This window comes from Dendropsophus ebraccatus, chromosome 8 (genome assembly GCF_027789765.1).
Source record: "Dendropsophus ebraccatus isolate aDenEbr1 chromosome 8, aDenEbr1.pat, whole genome shotgun sequence".
In the NCBI taxonomy this organism is placed as follows: Eukaryota; Metazoa; Chordata; class Amphibia; order Anura; family Hylidae; genus Dendropsophus; species Dendropsophus ebraccatus.
The window spans coordinates 34,231,874-34,246,040 of NC_091461.1; positions in this window are offsets into that span (position 1 = coordinate 34,231,874).

Consider the following 14,167-nt stretch of genomic DNA (forward strand, 5'->3'; position numbering starts at 1 on the left):
CTGCCCGTACCAGGCCTCAGCGTCGCAATGGCGCTGATCCCATTTCGGCAATACATTGCACTGGCCTGCAGCAGGCCAGTGCAATGGATCACAGATCTGATGGATATTTGCTGTGTATATACAAGCCCCCCAGAAGGACTATCAGTTACAATAAAAAAAAAAGTAAAAAAGTGTTTTTACTAATAAAAAAAATCCCCTCCCCTAATAAAAGTCCAAATCACCCCCCTTTTCCCATTTTATAAATATAAATAAACAAATAAATAAACATATTTAGTATTGCTGCGCACGTAATTGCCTGAACTATTAATTAATCACATTCCTGATCTCGCACGGTAAACAGCGTAAGCGCAAAAAAATTCCAAAATGCAAAATTGCACATTTTTGGTCGCATCAAATCCAGAAAAATAAAAGTATATGCGCAAACAAGGTACCGATAGAAAGAAAACATTATGGCGCAAAAAATGACACCTCACACAGCCCCATAGACCAAAGCATAAAAGCGTTATAAGTGAATGGAGCGATTTTAAGGAACAAATATTTGTTAACAATGGTTAAAAATGTTTACAGGCCATCAGATAAAAGAAAAGTTATACATGTTATACGTATATCGTTGTAATCATAACGACTTGAGGAACATGCATAACAAGTCAGTTTTACCCCAGGGCCAACGACGTAAATGCAAAACTCGAAATCTGAAACAAATTCTGCAGCATATTTTATGGAAAAATAATGCCTGTCATTGCAAAGTACAATTGGTTTCGCAAAAAATAAGTGCTCATATGGGTCTCTCAGTGAAAAAGTGCAAGTGCTATGGCCTTTTAAACATAAAGTGGAAAAAGCAAAAGTGCAAAAACGAAAATTGGCTTTGACCTTAAGGGGTTAAGGGGAGATATGATTATTATAAATATATAAATGGCCCTTACAAGAAATATAGGGTAAAGATGTTCCAGGTAAACCCACCTCAAAGGACAAGGGGGCACTGCCTCCGCCTGGAGGAAAAAAAGGTTCAATCTCCGCAGGCCACAAGCCTTCTTTATCTTGAGAACAGATCTGGTCAAAGCAAAAACAGTAGAGGGCTTCACAACAGGCTTAGACAAGTTCTTAGACCAAAATAACATAAATGCATATGTATAGAACCTATCATCATCCATCCTCCTTTCCTGCATCCATCCCCTCCCTGGTTGAACTTGATGGACATGTGTCTTTTTTCAACCATATTAACTATGTAACTATGTAACAAAGGGGTTGGGGAATGGAATCCATCACGTCTGACCCCCACATTATCTGTGAGTAGATACTCTGGAGGTCCCCATACACTTTATACTGATGGCCGAACCTACTGCCAGTGTATGAGATCTTGGTGTCCATACCCTTTATACTGAAATTAGCAGAACCTGCCATTGTTATTGGGTTCATCCTACAATATAAGGTGTGTAGGTAAATTCTGATGGAATTACACTGTATGACATTTTTGTTCTTGGAGGGATAAGCGGCACCAGACCAGCCTTACCTCTCCCTGTTGAGAACACTTGAACATTTGGCCAAACGTTCATGTGTATGGGGAGTGTAGGAAAGATAGCTGTAAGCCACAAACAAAACCAAAGGGTTGGGTAGCAGAAATCCATCACGCCCTATCTGTCAGTGGAGAGTCGGGAGTCCCCATACAGCCATCACCCAGTTTAAGTATAAGGTGTATGGGTGCTATTTACAGATGTATCCTGAGTTAACATGATCTCACAATTGTGTCAGGGAGCTATGTTAAGTCAGTTAGAAAGTTAACACAGGCTACGTCTATATGTGTCCTCTATGAGAGGAGTGAGCTGCTTACAGTTCTTTGCTCAGAGTAGAGTAATGGAGTAAAGGAGCCCTGATGTGAACACAGTGCTTCCTGCTAACAGCCTCCAATGAGCCTTACTATCCTAACCTCTTCACTTCTTAAGGCCCTATTCCACGGAACGATTATCGTCCGTATTCGGCTGATATCGGCCGCTACGGACGATAATCATCCCGTGGAATAGAGTGCAACGATCAGCCGACATCGTTCATGTCGGCTGATCGTTGCAGTCGCTTGTTTTTCAACATGTTAAAAAACAAGCGACTGATATAGCAGCGATCTGCTGCCGTCGCTCCTTTGAATAGGAGCGTCGGCAGCAGACGCTGCTGTATCCTTTGGGCTGCCCGGACGATCAGCGATCACCCGGGCAGCCCCCCCCCCCCGCAGCTCCCCGCCGCCCCCAACCGCACTCACCCTCTCGCTGCAGCCGCGTTGAATAGCGGCGGCAGCGAGCGGGGAACGAGGAGCAAATGAGCGCTGAGAGCGCTCGTTTGCTCCTCTTAACGACCAGTGTAATAGGCCCTTAAGTTCCCACAAGGTCTTTTAGGACGGTCTTTATTTTTAGGCCAAATAATAGCCATTATGTTGTATAAATAAACGTTGTATAAATTACAGTCATAGCACGATGAACAAAAACTCTACATGCGAACACCCTGAAACAACGTCTGCTGTTTGCTAAATACCGCCGCAAATGAATGACTCAAAGATTAGTTTGACATTGGTGCCGTTATTCAATGCATTGTGTGAGGTAATCGCCAATGTTTCCAAAGACTTCAATGGAAGTGAACATAGTCCAAACCAGGAGTGGGTTGAAAACACAGAAATTGTTCAAATCTTTCCATTATAATTTTGCCTTGTCAGCGCCACTCCCGATTTTGGTTGGAAAAAGACTGACGGAAATACTACGTGTGAGCATAGCCTTTTACTGTTGTATTGTGCTTTTACTTTACTGTGTGTGAACATAGCCTAAAGGTTTTTTAAATCCAACAGGTGACAGGTTACTTTGCCATGTTTTGGTTGATACTGTAGGGAGGCCAATTACTTTGGCATTTTTAATACATAGGAGAGGGACACATGGACCCCTTTGGGTCACCACTATCTCTACATCCCTTACAGTTACACCCCTTTGCTATGCAATCTGCGGGTGCCGTCCAGCTTCATCACTGACATAACAACTCCTAGGCTCAGTTGCTATCACTGCATTATTCTATCATTTCTGGAACATTTTCTCATGCATTTTCTGTCCTAGCTCTAGTGCTATCATAAGCCGCTGGTAATAGAAATTAATTTGTTTTCCTTCTTTAAGAGGGAAATGTAATCACAGGGACTGTTCATAATCTCTGTACGTTACAGTGAATGCTCACATAGCATGGAGGCTCTTCTTCTTCTTGGAATGCTGCACCATACATACACATTACCCCGGGCTCTGTGCAAAATCTCCAGACAAAATGAAAGCACCAAAGGGATTGAATACAAGAAGGCAGAAATTAACATAGTATGGCCATAAAATCCCATGCAGCTCCTCTCTGGCTTAGCTATTTATTGTGTTGTGTGATCAGCATTATTACAGTATAATCTCTACTTACTGCACATTGATCTGCACATCAGCTGCTGCCTGTACATTGACATTCTGCAGATACTTGTCGCCATTCTCCCCCAGCGTCCTAAGTGTATGATTCCAGCCCGCCAGGCAGACGTTCTGCATTTATGATTTCCACAATAAAGTTCAGCATATGCATGTGCTTGATACAGCCTGGATTTCACATTTCGGCTCAGTCTGGCCAATGGTTTCGTATATATTGCAATTGCAAAAAGTAAGGTTAAACCCTTATTGTTTTATAGAGATTAGTGATGAGCGAATACTGTTCGATCAAATAGATATTAGATCGAATAGTGAGATATTCGAATATTCGATATTCGTACGAATATCCCACGAATATTTGATAAATATTCGATAAGCGTTCAAGTCCCCCAGCTTCCGGTTTCACCCTCCAAATGGTCAAATAGATGTTTTTCACTAATCGAATACTTGTTCCCATAGACCTTAATGGGATCAAATATTCGAATATTCGCGGAATATTCGTACGAATATCGAATATTCGAATATCTCACTATTCACTCATCACTAATAGAGATGAAAATAAAAAACCTTAAGGCCTTATAGTTTTATACCCATCTTTTTGCATGTAACTGCGATGCCCTGGCCCCTGGGGGCCACTTCCGCAGTGCTGGTGTTATGAGCGGGCAATGACCGGGGCAGCTGCAGGGTGTATACTTGTCACGGTATAGGCCTGAGGGCAGCACAGCTGTAGGGCCGGTCTGAGGAATCTGCGGGTGATGATGGGCATGCGATTCTTCGCTGCACTTAGTCAGGGCACCAGTTAGTGGACACCAATGCCAGGGTTCAGTAACAGCGGTTTTATTATAGATGAGGTAACTAGTAGCAACAGTTCTGTCCGGATGCAACCGGGTATATAGCAGGCTTTGACAAATAAAGCAGGAGTGGTGCTGCATAGGCTGTGAGAATACGTGCCGGATGATGGGAGTAGGAGTATGAGAGAAACAGCGTTGCTGGGTGGATTAGCTTGAGAGTAATACTTGCTGTGAATCCTTGCAGCGATGAGGAGAGATAACGGAATGACACCCAGATGAGAGGAAAAGAATCCGGTCACTTGAGCAGGCAGAAACAGCCGAAGACTGGTATATAGCAGCAGACTTAGTCACTCTTCTGTGGGAGAGGATAGAACCACACAACCTCCTTGCTTGGAAGCCGGGGAAAGACTAACTTGTCAGCAGGAAGTGGGAGGTCACATGGTTGCTCCTGGCCAGAACTAGTCGGCCATTGGAGGAACCATGGTTACAGGTCACGTGATCAACAGCCTTGCATACCACTGTACAATGCAATAATACACAGGAATACATGAGAATACACATGAGAATGCACATTACTAGAGAATACTAGGGGAAAACCAGCAGCAGTTGCAGTGCAAACACTTACCAGAACAGGCATTGACACAGCAAGAGAAATGGGCATAATAGGAGTAGTAGTCTGCATGTTCTGGGACACTGCATAACCTTTACCTGGTAGCAATCAATTGTAATTTTTTTTTTTTTTTTTTTATTTACTTATTAAATTATTTTTTAAATTTACAGATGAGCGTAACTACATTTCTTGTAGTCATATAGGTGATCAGTACCTGCACCAACAGAGTATATCCTGAAATATATGGATTTTTATGGAGAAATTGTCCACTATGTTTTATCTGGTTGTGTGCCCGTGGTCAAGGTAGATAAAAGGGCCACCCCCTGCCATAGGATTTTGCCATTTTTAGACATTTTACTCTCATGCATTCTGAGCGAAAAAAAATTTCATTTATATGGTGATGGCTGTTGGAGGCCATGTTCACACATAGTATTTCTGTCAGTCTTTTTTCAACTAAAACCGGGAGTGGGTAAAAAAAAAAAAAAACAGATAATGTGCAAATCTTTCCATTATAATTTTGCTCTGTCAGTTCCACTCCTGGTTTTGGTTGGAAAAAAGACTGACCAAAAAACTGAGAAATATTCCCGAAAATAAGACGGTGCCTATTCCTCCCCACCCCCCAAAACAGGCACTATATTTTTGGGGGATGTCTTATTTCTCTCCCCCCAACAGGCCGGCCTGGGCATATTGAATAAACTAAAAAGTTCTTGAAAACACCACCAAGGATGAAGGTAAGAAGCGTAGTGCCTAAGCTCCCGGTGCGCTATAGGGACATATCAGCAGGTTAGATGCTTCTGATAATTTAGTTAAAAAAAGTTGTGAATTTATTAATTTATGTAAAAGCTTTCCTAAACAATCAAGTTGAATGTGAATAGCCCAAAACAGGAAAGGAAGGTTCTGTAAGTCCTTATTCACACGTTCTGTAAATTTATCCGTAATTGTGGATCCGTGGACAAATTTAGGGTCCTTTGCTTTCTATTCTGCTATTTACACTGTCCGTAATTTTATAGGTGCGCAATCCATAGACGTCTATGGGAGTATCTGTAATTTTTATAGATGAAACGTCCGTAACATCTGCTAAAAATATGGTCACTTTAATTTAACTGTCATAGGCACTACAGACTTTTTTTTTTTTGCACATTGCGGACATTATAGGGTAGTTTTATCAAACATGGTGTAAAGTGAAACTGGCTCAGTTGCCCCTAGCAACCAATCAGATTCCACCTTTCATTCCTCACAGACTCTTTGGAAAATGAAAGGTGGAATCTGATTGGTTGCTAGGGGCAACCGAGCCAGTTTTACTTTACACCATGTTTGATAAATCTCCCCTGAGTCCTGAAAAACTACTGAACAAGTAAAGAGGCCTAAAATGACCGAAATATCAGATCTCCTATGACCCTAAGCTCTGAAGTTAGTAAATATGATATCAAAAGGAGTAAAAGATTCAAGATTTACTTACATCAAAATCGTATCCTATCTGGTAAAATATTCCTACATATAACAGCTGTCCTGCACCGCGCATACATGATAGCGAGCATCATCCTACCGCCACCCAATACTATAGAAAAAATAAATGTAATGCAGACTAGGAGAGCAGGATTGAGGACAGTCAGGGGAGATCTATGTGAGTGCTCTCAGCAATAGAAATACAAGTGTAAAACGCTGATAATTCAGCACTGACACTAATGGAACATAAAGAAGATACTGGAGCAGAAACAAATATTATCAAAGAAAATATATGGGGAAATTTAAGTTTTAAACCAAAACTTAGGGAGACATTTATTCAGTTCGTTTTTTTGTGTGTGTGTGTGTGTTTTCTTTTCTTGCACCGGGCTTAAAGCTACACTATCAGCAGGTTCTGCCCAATGAACCTGCTGATATGCCCCAGAGGTTTTTTACCTGATGACTGCAGGGCTGTTACTCATTCTTCCCTTCTCCTCCGCATTCTGGTGCATTCTGGAGCTAACCATGCAAATATGAATATGCATAGTGGGTGGCACGGGAGGGGGCGTGCTCGGCAGCACAAGAGAGGGCGTGCTAGGCGGGCAGAGGGGGGTTCATATATGCATAGTGAGCGGCACGGGAGGGGAGGGCCGGGCCGAACTTATGCTTCGGGCTTTTGGGTGACACCCCAAAGATTAGCTTAGGGGCTATCTCCAAAATACAAGGGAGAAGAGGAGAATGATTCACAGCCCTGCAGTCATTAGGAAAAGAACTTCTGGGGCATATCAGCAGGTTTATTGGCAGAACCTGCTAATAGTGCTGCTTTAAAAATGACCCCGCAGCGCCGATACTCCGTGGATTTATATAGAGGAGCGATGATTTGAGCTGACATAGGGGAACTCCAGGTAGAGGTTAAAAAAAATGAAACTTCTGCAGAAGCATAACACATTACTTACATGTCTATCCCAGTTTTGAAACGACCAAAAATCCATTTGTTTGGGGGGGGGGGGGGGTTGCTCTGTTTCTGTTTCTGTTCTTCAATGCTTTCCGTCATGTGACCATCACAGCCTCCACCCATTACAATCAGTGAAATTAGAGCAGCAGCTGCTTCTGGCTGGTTAGAGATGGTGAATCAGTCAGGGGATTGGCTTATCCAGCCAAGCCTCCTGTGACATCACGCCCTGCCCCCTGTCTGCATCATCAGCAAACACACACAATGTAAGACAGAGGCATGGAAGATTTGTCTCCTAAGGGGGGATAGCAGCAGGAGCAGGAGACAATGTGAATTGGCAGAGGGGCCATTTTTTTTCACTTCCTGGATTTCTATCAGCTACCAGTGTGGCAGAACTGTACAGATACAGCAATACATTGTATAGACACCTCTGTATATTGGTGACTTGTATAACTTTTTTTTTGGGGGGGGGGGCAATAAAATACTTTAATAAAAATGTTTACTGGACTTCTCCTTTAAATTTAGCGGACACAGAGTCTGCTACCCTGGACATTTCCTGTTACGGACAGAGGTGGCAGCAGAGAGCACTGTGTCAGACTGAAAAGAATACACCATTTCATTAAGGACATACAGCAGCTGTTAAGCACTGGGAGACTGGAGATTTTTTAACAGGAGTAAATTACTGGCACATTCTGACACCAGCTGATCTGAAAGATGAAAATATTGCCAAAATACCCCTTTAAGTGACTTAAGCAAGTATATTCTTAATGTAGCAGACAAGAGTGTTCACATGAGGAAATAGTTAATAAAATACTGAGAAGGAGGAATATGAGCCCAGACATTCAACTAGAGTATACCAACAGATGCATGGAATAGGTGCAGATCCACTACAACAGCAATGGAAGCCAGATTTGCATTCATACCTACAGTATGCACAACAGAATAAGAATTCACAATATTTTCTCAACCTTGTGTATGAAAAAAAATTATTATGGAAGCATTGCTGTTTATGACACAGAAGGAGCTGTGGTAAACACCGCCACATATTCAGCGCCTGATATGTGCCTGAAACTGCAGAAATACAGAGTTTTCTCAAGGCCGGATCTTACATCTTGGTGAAGTATTATCAAGGACATGGAATGAAGAAGAGGAGGCATGTGTAGAAATCCCCATCAATAAGAGAGCAGTGTCTCAGGAAATGTGAAAGAAGTTTAACCTCTTCCCGTTGTATCTAGAGATGCAAAAAGTCCCATCTAGAGATGAGCAAACTTATTAAAAGTTCATCTAAACCCCCAACCTTTGAACAGCTAAACGATTGCAGGTGTTCAGCCAGTGATTGGCTGAGTGGGCTGTCACTCTTGTCTCAGGAGTGACAGCCTGCGCAGCCAATCACAGGCTGACTGGGACAGCACCGAGGCCCTCACTCTACAGGTGGCTGAAGACACTGGAAAACAGGGGAGCACGGACAGGTGAGAATATTTGTCTTAAACAGGGCAATTTATGGTGAAACTGGATTATGTGTATGCAATTATTATTAGCTGCAGGTTTTCTGCACACACACCTTACTTACCTATGATAACCAGTAGGCTTGGGGTAGAGGTGGCGTCACAAACAGGATAGAACTTTTATTGTGCTGGGGGCCCCGCTTTGCAAAACAGGATCAACTTTTTGTGTGCTAGAAACTTTGTCACAGGACTGTATTATGTTTAAATTGCTGCTTATTGTGAAGTACAAGTGATTTGCTAAATTTTGTGGTGCAAAACAGAAAAAAAGACACTGTCGCTTTAAATTGGGAAAAGGTGCCTTAAAAAGTTGTGTTTCTGGTGCAGAAAGTATTGTGGACATAAAAGACTGTATCTAATGTCTTAGATAAACTCCAAAAAAGTGGAGAGAAAAAAAAACAGCAGTCAGTACACTTTACACAGGAGACAGCTACACTGAGCCTTATGAGTAGTCAGAGATAAGCGGAAGCCTTGATTTACCTTTTAGGAATAATATGGATCATTTTCAGCAGAAAGCTAAGCTTAGTTGATAGGTACACAGACCAGGCTCTCTCAGGCACTCTCTTACTCCATCTCTCTTCTGCACATAGCACATGGTAAGCCTTGCCCCCAAACTATAGAATGTGTTGTGGTATCATTTGCCACTATATCAATAAACTCTATTATTATTATTATTATTATTATTATTATTATTATTATTATTATTATTATTATTATTATTATTATTTTATTATTATTATTACTGTGTTTTGTCCCCCAACAACAGGCAGTGGACAGTGAATTGCAGACAATGGAGATACCTAGTGGCAAAGACTTTAGGGCTCTTTTCCTGGGGTGATTTTGTAAATCAAGTGGTTTACAGATACAGATGTAAAGAATCACATAGACTCAAATAAAGGGAAACTGTATAAAAAGACAGGGACCATTTAAAGCAGGGGTGTCAAACTTAAATACACAGTGGGGCAAAATTAGAAAATTTTAAAAAGTCGCAAGCCGACCTTGATATTTATTGAAGAGGGTGTTCAATGCTCCTGGCACTGTCAGAATCGCATGCGGCGCTCCTGGCACTGTCAGTGGTGTCATCTCCAAGCACTGAGCACTTTGATAAATGATATGATAAATTGCTATGACATGGTTAAACCCCAACCCCAATGGTAGTTACCCATTATTTCCCCCAAGCAGTAGGTAATGCCATAATTGTGCCCTATGCAGTAGCCAACCCCTCCAATAGTGTCCCACATAGTAGCTAGCCCTACTATGGGTGCCCAACAAAGTAGCCATATAGTAGCCAGCCCTCCTAATGGTGACCCATATAATAGTCAGCCCCCCAAATGTCCTATATAGTAGCCAGCTCTCCCAGTAGTCCCCCATATAGTAGCCAGCCCTCCCAATAGTCTTATATAGTAGTCAGTCCTGAAAATAGCCTGTCATATAGTAGCCAGTCCTTCCAATAGTCTCTTATATAGTAGCCAGCCCTCCCCCATAGTATGTTATATAGAAGCCAGCCCTCCCCAAGTCTCTTATATAGTAGCCAGCCCTCCCCCATAGTCTGTTATATAGCTGTCAGCCCTCCCCCATAGTCGTCTCTTATATAGTAGCCAGCTCTCCCCATAGTCTTATATAGTAGCCAACCCCAGGGGCATAGCAAGGATTCAAGGGGCCCCATAGCAAACTTTATGGGGCCCCCCTCCCCTACACACTATAATATATATGTATATATATATATATATATATATATATATATATATATTCTACTTGTTCTGTCCATCCACTGTATTTAACTATAACAGCCTATTAGGAGCCTCATGTTTATATACATAGGTGCAGGAGCAGACTACCTTCTGCTTAACCCCTCATGTACTGCAGTGTGTAAGTGACCCAATGTTCTCTTACATGCTGCAACACAAAAAAGGGTTTATATTAATAAGCTAAAGACAATTAGCTCTCTCCTTCACTACTCCTGCACTGTTAACCCCTGACCTCTGCAGGAGCTCAGAGGTCAGAGGTTATCAGAGTAGTGAGGCAGAGAGCTAATTGTCTTTAGCTTATTAACCCTTTTTTCTTTTACAGCATGTAGGAGAACACTGGGTCACTTACACACTGCAGTAAATAAGGGGTTGGGCAGAAGGACACAGGAGGCTCTTATCTTCCCTGTGCATCCCCAGGCCCCCCTCCCCCCAGGGGCCCCATAGCAACTGCCTTCCCTGCCTCTATGATAGCTCCGCTACTGGCCAACCATCCCCCATACGACAGTATGTTATATTGAAGCCAGCCCTTCCCAAGTCTCTTACATAGCAGCCAGCCTTCCCCAATAAACTCACCCTTCCTGCGGCTCCAAAGGCTGCGGGAGGCACCGGACATGTGCGACGAGGTCACCATGTTGCCGGCGTCTGGACGCTGCTGACATACTGCTAGACGGCGGGCTAAAAACTGCCTGTGGCCTACAAGATTATAAAATACGAGATCTGAGCGGCCGTTCGGACCACCCATATTATTATCTGCAATGTCAGCGGGCCAGATTTAAAACAGGACAATAGTGTAGCGGGTCAAAAATAATGGCATGGTGTGCCAGAGTTTGACATTTCTGATTTAAAGGATCTGCTGCTAATGTCATGGTGACATATACCACAGGACACCATCAGAGGTCTTTCAGAGATGTTATGACAGCACAAGGGGGGCCTACGCATTATTAGTTCAATGTTCTGGCTGATCCGTCTGTTTCTATTCCTCTGTCTATCAATCTGTCAGTCTCTCTGTCATTGACAGAATACATCCTTATGGTTTAATCACAGCAGGTGCAATAGTCTATTAAATTACTGCTCATCAATACTTGAAGAACAGGAATTGTATCTTTCAGTCTGTGGTTATATCAAGAACCTACAAATGCCGAGCCGCAGAGTTAATTCATCGGCTTTCATTCCAGCAAATTAGTACTCATTGACCGTGCATGGGTTTCCTCTAGTGAGCGCCCTCTGATACTGCACTCAATAGGTTGCACATTTTCTGGTCTCTAGGATGGAGATGATTTAAAGTCAGCAGCATTTTAACAATGTTCTTTATAGACTTTGAACGGGTTTATGGCTGTCTTTGTATTCCACAAATCTTGAGCGCCCCCTGGCTTCCACAAGATGTCTTGACAGCCATACGTCTCCTTGTCTCCGGTATAGTGAGTAACCTTTTGGCATAATGTCTTTCATCCAAGCTTTTCTTCCCATAGGCAAATAGGAAGGTTTTATTTTATTGAAGCATAAAAGAGGAAATTACAGCTGGATGATTTTGGAGGGTCGGTCGTCATATTAAACAAACCACAAAAAAATTAGAGTTGACGAAAAAATGTGGATTCAAAATGTATTCATGCCTGTAGTATCTGACAGAGAAATAGTATATGAATGGACTAAGTATTTCCTAGAAGACAACATTAAAGCTAATTTGTTTTGTCCATAATATTTCCTGTTTATGAAGATCAGATTCAATTGTGATTTGGGTCCCATCCTGTATTATAGTCTAGTATAGGTTGCATTAACAATTCTGCAGGCTTCAGGCCAAAAATTTCCCAGCATTCCTTTCTGACTTCTTATTATTTCTTTATATTAAACGTTGCAGAATCTGTTGGCGCTACACAAATATTGTTATATTATTATTATTTGTATAGCACCAATAAGAATTTCTTTATTTATATAGCACCAACATATTATACAGCTTCTCATCATTCAAAATGGTTCCTGTCTCTATCAGATACTGAGTGCCCAAAAGCCTCTCTGCAACTTAAAGTGACACTGTCACCCCCTTTTTGCACTATGACTTTTCTACATAGGTGTGAAGGGTAAATTTTGCAGTTTCCATACCTTATTTTATATCATACGTAATGGTGCTTGTTCCAGTAAAAAGTGATCTTTTATCATCTGTGGATTGTGCTTCCTGGGCGGGGCTTCACGGCGGCTGCGCCACTTAGCCCCGCCAATATCGTCATTGTAGGCCCCGCCCCTCCATAATGTCATCAACGCATAGGCCCCGTCCCCTCGACGGCCATTGGTGGGGCTGGCCTAAAGGTCTAGGCCCCACACTGTCTAGGTTGGTCCATACCAATGTCCACTGAAGGGGCGGGGCCTATGCACCGATTACGTCACAAATGGGTTGCCGTGAAGCTCCACCCAGGTAGCACAATCCGCAGATGATAAAAAATCACTTTTTGGAACAAGCATCATGACGTATGATATAAAATAAGGTATGAAGACTGCAAAATTTACCCTTCACACCTGTGTAGAGAAGTCATAATGCAAAAAGGGAGTGAAAGTGCCACTTTAAAGAGTACCTGTAATTAGAAAACACAAGTAGTCCTATTTACTTACATAAGGAGCCTATTTGGGAAGAGAATAGACTTTGTGGGCACATCTACCGATTGGTTTTAGGCTGAACACCTAGACCCAACCAATAAAAACTTTTGATATGTTTATTTAACATGGAATTAACCAGGCTATATAAATATTCAGGCCATATACCCATTAATACAGGGAGAAAATTTCTCAAATCTAATAGTAATAGCTACAAAGAACTACACACTTCACCCAATTTAAAAATATTCAAAAATATTTTTATTATGTTTCCAATGTATTAGACTTCATACAAATGATTTAATCGATATAAAAGTATTACAAAAAGGGGGTAAAAAGCTAATTATAACTGATGGTAAAGCCTCAAGAAGAAGAAACGGTAAAGTCTGTTAAGGAAGGGAATAAAACCTTCAGATATTTAAGTGACAGGAAGAAAAAGAAGAACTGCAGTATTACTAAGATAAGTAATGGGGACAATACAGTTACTGATGGAGATAAAGCGATCACTGACCATATGAATAGCCACTTCTGCTTTAAGAGCTGCCTCTGGATGGAAACCTGGCCTTTGTTTTTCCCTAATCATTACATTTACTTATAGGGACACTTAATATGGTGGTTTTGATGGTTTCTCTACATGGCTGGGCTCTTCCCGGAGGGATATCTGGCTAGTCCTGTGTTTTGAGACACTTAAATAAGGCTCCACAGGCTCTTTTTTGCATGTTTCTATTTCCCGGGGAGCAATGCACCTAGGATTTCACTGTATTGAGCACTTTAACTAGCAGCCGGCAGTGTTATCTTTGTCTGGTCTCCCTAAAATCGGTGATCTGTCTCTCTTATGGCTCTACTAGGCATTGCTCCCAACTAACCAGAATCCTGCTCCACACTGATGAGGGGCAACATCCACGAAACAGCTGTCTGTGGATGGAAACCTGACCTTGGTTCTTCCCTTGTCTTGCGTTGACTTATAGGGCCACTTAATTTGGTGGTTTTGGTGGTTTCCTTACAGGAGCCACCCCTTGGCTGGGCACTTCCTGGAGGGATATCTGGCTAGTCCTGTTTTATGAGGCTCCAACTGCTCTGTTTTGCATATTCATTAAGGTAACATGTGTATAATGACACAGA